A 6001-nucleotide genomic window follows, 5' to 3' on the forward strand; every position below is an offset into this window, starting at 1 on the left:
AGGGACAAAACTGACTGTGACGCAGTTGTTCTCACAGGTTTTGAAGGGGTTAAGGACTTTTCGCTTGTTGTCCTGGAAGTACGGCTGATCCTTATGGATGGAGTTAAGCTTTTACTAGGTCCTGCCTTTTTGGTGGGTAGTGACGACTCGCTTTTAGCTCTGGCCCGGCTGGGTGTTTTGACTGATGGGACGGTTAACTGAACTTTAGGTTCCTCACCTTCACCAATCGGCATAGTAGGCTCGAGTGGGAGCCTGAACTTACACTGACGGGACAAGAATAGGGACGTGGAAGCTGTCGCTGTTTAATGCGTCTCGGCTTAACGATTTGGAAGCTGGTCAGAGAACCATACCACGGATCAATATAACACAAATATGTAAGTGGGTACAATATATAATTTGGATGGAATGTGAAATGGGTGTATGTCTTGGAGAATATATGACTGCACCAGAAGGAATGGATGCGGAACGCGTGGAATCGGATCGCTGTTGTATGATTTACTTTATTTTTGGATGAAATTTATTATTATTTATTTATTTATTTTCTAATTTTGGAAAGTTAATCCAATTTATTGCTATATATGACTGCACCAGAAGGAATGGATGCGGAACTCGTGGAATCGGATCGCTGTTGGAGGACTTAGTTTATTTTTGGAAGAAATTTATTAACATTTATTTATTTTTAATTTTGGAAAGTTAATCGAATTTATTGCTATATATGACTGCACCAGAAGGAATGGATGCGGAACTCGTGGAATCGGATCGCTGTTGGAGGACTTAGTTTACTTTTGGAAGCAATTTATTATTTTTATTTATTTATTTCTAATTCTGGAAAGTTACTCGAATTTATTGCTAAAGCCAAGTATCCAGATCGACGAAAACCATACGCCAGTCATGGAGAGAGAAGCGAGATGCGAACTCGTTGGCCGAAATAATACCGGAAAATTCCATAGCGTTTCCAGTCTACGGAAATGGACTTTGGGTAAACCAAAAAGTTTAAAAAATTTAATGAGGACAATGGGTGGGGGCCTTTTTAGCAAAATGTTTCTTAGGTCCAGAATAAACAGAAAAAAAAGATGCAGCTATGAACTTTAAATTAGCAAATAATTATCAGTAAATTAAAAAAACAACTGTTAAATTTAAATTGTATTGTTTTTTAACTTCTTTGTACAGCGGCAGACTTGTCTTGCCAAGTTATTTGATAATATCTTTTAACGGCTCTTTCCCGCAAATACGAAATTTGAATTTTAACTGCTTGTCAACAAACCCAGCTGATTGACAGTACGACCGTAGCATGCTTAAATCTGATGAACTCTCAAACTTTTGGTTTTAGCGTAATCGTTTGTCGATCTGGATACTAGGCTTAAGTCCCAAATGCAATGCAGTATGAACGGCCTATTATGTGATGCGGTGCAGTACGGAATGCCCCGAACACCCTGTGTTCACACAAAAATGCAATGTAAATAAGAGAAAAACAACCACCTAATAATTAAAACTACTAAAATATCAGCTAGATAATTATTGGGTTGTGGTTTTTATTCGGGATGCCGCGGAGATCAGGAACCCAACAAAAAACGGTTGCCGCCACCCTTCGATTCGCCGGTCCGACAAATATGCCAAGTAGGTGGTTCTGCAGCAGTGTTCGTAATCCGGGTTTGTTATTGTTTTGTGTGTTTTAGTTTAAAAATAATGCTGGCACAAGTGTTTTAGTTTGCAAAGTGTTTTAGTTTAAAGACAAATGTGGAAAAATTGGTCTTTGCACGGTGTATGGATTCTGTGTGTATATGTGTATGCGTATGGATATGTGTGATTTTATTTAATTTTTTTTTGTGTTTTAATTGGTTTGGAGTTGCAAAGGAGATATATAAATATAAATATTTTCCCACAAAATAGAGACCTTAACGGTGGAGCGGGGTTGGGAAAAAAAATATAAATAAATTTTTACAAAAAAAAAAAAAAAAAAAAAAAATATTTTAATTTTTTTTATTAAAAAAAAAAAAAAATGAAATTAAAAAAAAAAAAAAAAATTTTAAAAAAAAAAAAAAAAATCTCTAAACCTTTTTTTAAAAAAAAAACCTTTTGTTTTGGTTTTTAATTTTTGGGTTTTTTTTTTTTTAATTAAAATAATTATTTTTTATTTTTTTTTTTCATCTTGTTTATGACTTCGGTCCCGAAATCTGAGTATCCTGAGTCGTGGGAAAGGGCCGATAGTCAGATCAGCGGCTCATTTAAATTGTTTAGTCTATTGGTCTGGAGTTTTTAATAACATGGAAATTTTCCATGGTTTGTTGACAATTAGGTTTCGATTTCTCTGAGGGTGTCTTAAAGTAATGTGTGGGTGTGTAGACTTGTACATAGAGGTTTGAGGTGCTGTGGATATGTCACTCCCCCAACCTTTGAATTTGGCCTGTCCTCAGGACGATAAATTAGGATATAATGAAATATTTTCTTCTATGTTTACAGTAGGTTGATCGTTTACATTTTCTGGTTTTTTCGGTGTTTCTTCCTTTGGTTTTACATATGTATTTTACAATTAATTTTCTTGGTATACTTTTGAACTTATAGAATAGATACAATAAAATGCTTATAATTGTAATTACAAATGTGGTTGCAGTTATTATTTGGAATACATTATTATATTTTGTGTGCGTTTCTATAATTTCTTTTGTTTGAATATATGATAGCGGTTCTAATTTAGTTACATTGTTGCTTACATAAATGCTCTGTGTATATTCTAGCATAGTATTTGAAAGTATGAATTCATCTAGTTGTACTGAACAATTAAGAATTTTAATAAAATTATTACCAAAGATAGAAATTTCTTTATTAATACAATTTTGATTTAAAAGTGTTTTAGGGATATTCCACGTCAATAATATATTTGGTTCAACGTAATTAATTTGGAAATTTTTATGTGTTTTAGTATATTTGCAACTTGTGGATTCTTGTTTTATTATGCCATTTATACATTCGTCAAATACTACTTTTCCTGTTTCTTTATTAAATACTTTTTCTTCGTGAAGGTAATATTTTTCAAATATGTTTTCTGTCACAATGGTATTATTATCATCTGGATATGGAATTATTTCAAAAATTGGTGCCTTAATGATATCCGTAGGAATGTGGGAAATTATTAAAATTTCATTTGTGTCTGTCTTAAGCCAAGTGGAAGTTTTAATTTTCAACAATTTCTCAGAACTTATTTTAGTTAAATCATCATGTTTTAATAATTTCGGATTAAATATACCAAGTCGTGTCAACTGCATTCCTAGCTCAATATCAATTGCAGTTGTTAACCCCAGTAAACCTGGTCAGGTCAGACTCGTCTTTGATGCTGCGACTGAATGCAATGGAACTACTCTTAACAAGAATTTCAATGCCAAGAAATATCAAGATGAATATCCAGAAGCGGTAAAGGCTATTATTACAAATCATTATGATGACGATTATTTGGACTCCATGCCAGCCTACTTATCAACATAATAAATTCTGTGTTATGACCCTTTAGGCCTCATGGCCCTGGTAACCATCAAAGGGCGAATATTGATGCGTGACGTGTGGCAGTCTGGAATCAACTGGGACGAAAAACTTAAAGGAGGTCTGCTGATTAAATGGAAAAATGGGTTGTCGTCTTTATTATCAATTGACACCATTAAAATTCCACCATGTTACAGTTCTAATCTCACAAAAGCGGATCGCATCGAATTCCACATATTCAACGACGCGAGTAGCAAGGCCTATTCCTTAGCAGTATACATAAAATGCTGTTATCAACAAGAAGAATTTGATGTATCTTTAGTCGCATCAAATGCAAAATTCCAAATTGAATTGGATAAATAGTGATAAACGCATGGAAGTATTTGTAGCTAACCGAATTGGTGAAATATGTGAAAAAACGGAACGAAAGGAGTGGAATTGGTTATCAACCAATGAAAACATTGCTGATGTTATAACTCGCTACAACATATCAACCCATAAGCAGTAAAAATGGTTAACTGGCCCTCAGTTTCTTCAGAAGCCGTCCTCTCAATGGGAAATAAATCAGCCGGTATTTGAGAATGACAACCACCCAGAGATAGTCATGGTTATTCAAGAAGCTGAACACCCCTTTAACCAATTACTTTCGAGAATATCCACTTATAAAAAGTTAATACGAAGCCCTGTCTAAATTCAAAGATTTTGGAACAATGTAGAGTAACTCAGGAAATCGTAAGCTTGGAAATTTGTGCACGGTAGAAATTGAATGGGCAGTAAGTGTTTGGTGCAAGTTTGTGCAACAAGAATCCTATCCCGACGATTTGTCTGCTCGCCTCACAAAATATTGTCTTTTTTTAGATAAGTATGAGATAATGCGTGTGGATAGCAGAATCGGCCGGGCCAAGGAGACATCAATTTACTCAAATGCTGATTTGAAAACTTCATCTTGATGCTCAACATATTGGTATGCAAGTGGTGCCAAAGCTAAATCGATTCATCAAAAAGACAATTAGCGATTGTGTCTGGTGCAAACGTAAAAGGGCAAAAACAGATACGATTTCTAACTCATGAAAGACCATTCACAGCAACAGGCGTGGATTACTTTGGCCCGATTCACGTAAAAGCAAACAGTGGAACCCGCGCAACTAAAAGTTTTCGCAAACGATACGGAGTTATTTTCACATGTCTAACTACTCGAGCAATTAATGTTGAAATAGCACATTCGTTAGACACTGATCCCTGTATACAAGCAGTCCGAAGAATGATGGCTCGACGAGGCCCAGTAAAAATTATCTGGTCTGATAATGGTACAAACTTTCGAGGTGCAGCAAGCAAGCTACTAGAGGCTCTTGAAGAACTCGACGAAGCTTACATCAAAACATATTTGGCAAGTAATAAAATAACATGAAATTTCATTCCAGCTAATGCACCAAATTTTGGTAGATGTTGGGGGAGGCTTGTCGAATGTTTTAAGAGGACAATTGAAGCAGTTATTTCAACAAATGCACATCCGACTAATGAAAGCCTGCAAACAATATTTTTGGAAGCAGAATACTTAGTAAATAGTCGACCGTACATACTAGAGTCAGATGATGCCGATGACGAAATCGGATTGTGCCCAAACGATATTTGTATACCCCAAAGTTATGCCCTTCATAGCCCAGGAGAATTCTCAAGCGGAGGATGGGAAAAACGTATCCCAATTCCTAGTCAATTCATTCTGGAAGCGCTTCATCAAGAAATATCTTCCAACTCTAATACATCGGTGTAAATGGATTCAAGACGTAAACAACATACAACATTGTCGTAATAAAAGATATTTCTAAATTGTCAGCTATTCCTAAGCTTTTTGAAAAAATTATTACTTCTCATTTGCAGCACATTTGAAGATCAATCATTTCTCCCTGTCAACACGGATTTATTAAACGAAGATCCACAATCACAAACCTTCTAGAGCTCACTACATTTGTGATAAAAGGTTTTAATAGTAGTTTTTAAACAGACGTCATTTACACTGACTTTAGTAAAGCATTTGACTCTGTAAATCACTTACTACTTATTCAAAAACTTGACCTGTTAGGTTTTCCAGTTGATCTGCTTAAATGGATTTCAAGTTATCTGAATGGCAGGTCACAAAGGGTCCTTTTTAAAAATTCTATTTCTGAAATTCTCCGTGTTACCTCCGGTGTCCCACAAGGGAGCCATCTGGGTCCCTTACTTTTTACATTATTTATTAACGATCTTCCCTCAATTATAAGTCATTCTCGCGTACTTATGTACCTTCCTTCTTTTTGCTTTACGTTGCCTAAACTGGGATGCAAATCTTATCTTACCTTCTTATTCTAGTAGACAATTTTTGATTAATTTACCATCCCTAGCCAACCGTAGAACGATGCTTGGTACTATCTTTATTTATAACCTTATACATAGTGATATTGACTGCCCCGACTTGTTAAGTCGGCTAAACTTTTCTGTGCCAAGTAGATTAACCAGAAATTATATTCCCCCAATTTTAAATCTGTTTGTA

Source organism: Drosophila rhopaloa, unplaced genomic scaffold, assembly GCF_018152115.1.
Source record: "Drosophila rhopaloa isolate 14029-0021.01 unplaced genomic scaffold, ASM1815211v1 contig_172, whole genome shotgun sequence".
NCBI lineage: Eukaryota > Metazoa > Arthropoda > Insecta > Diptera > Drosophilidae > Drosophila > Drosophila rhopaloa.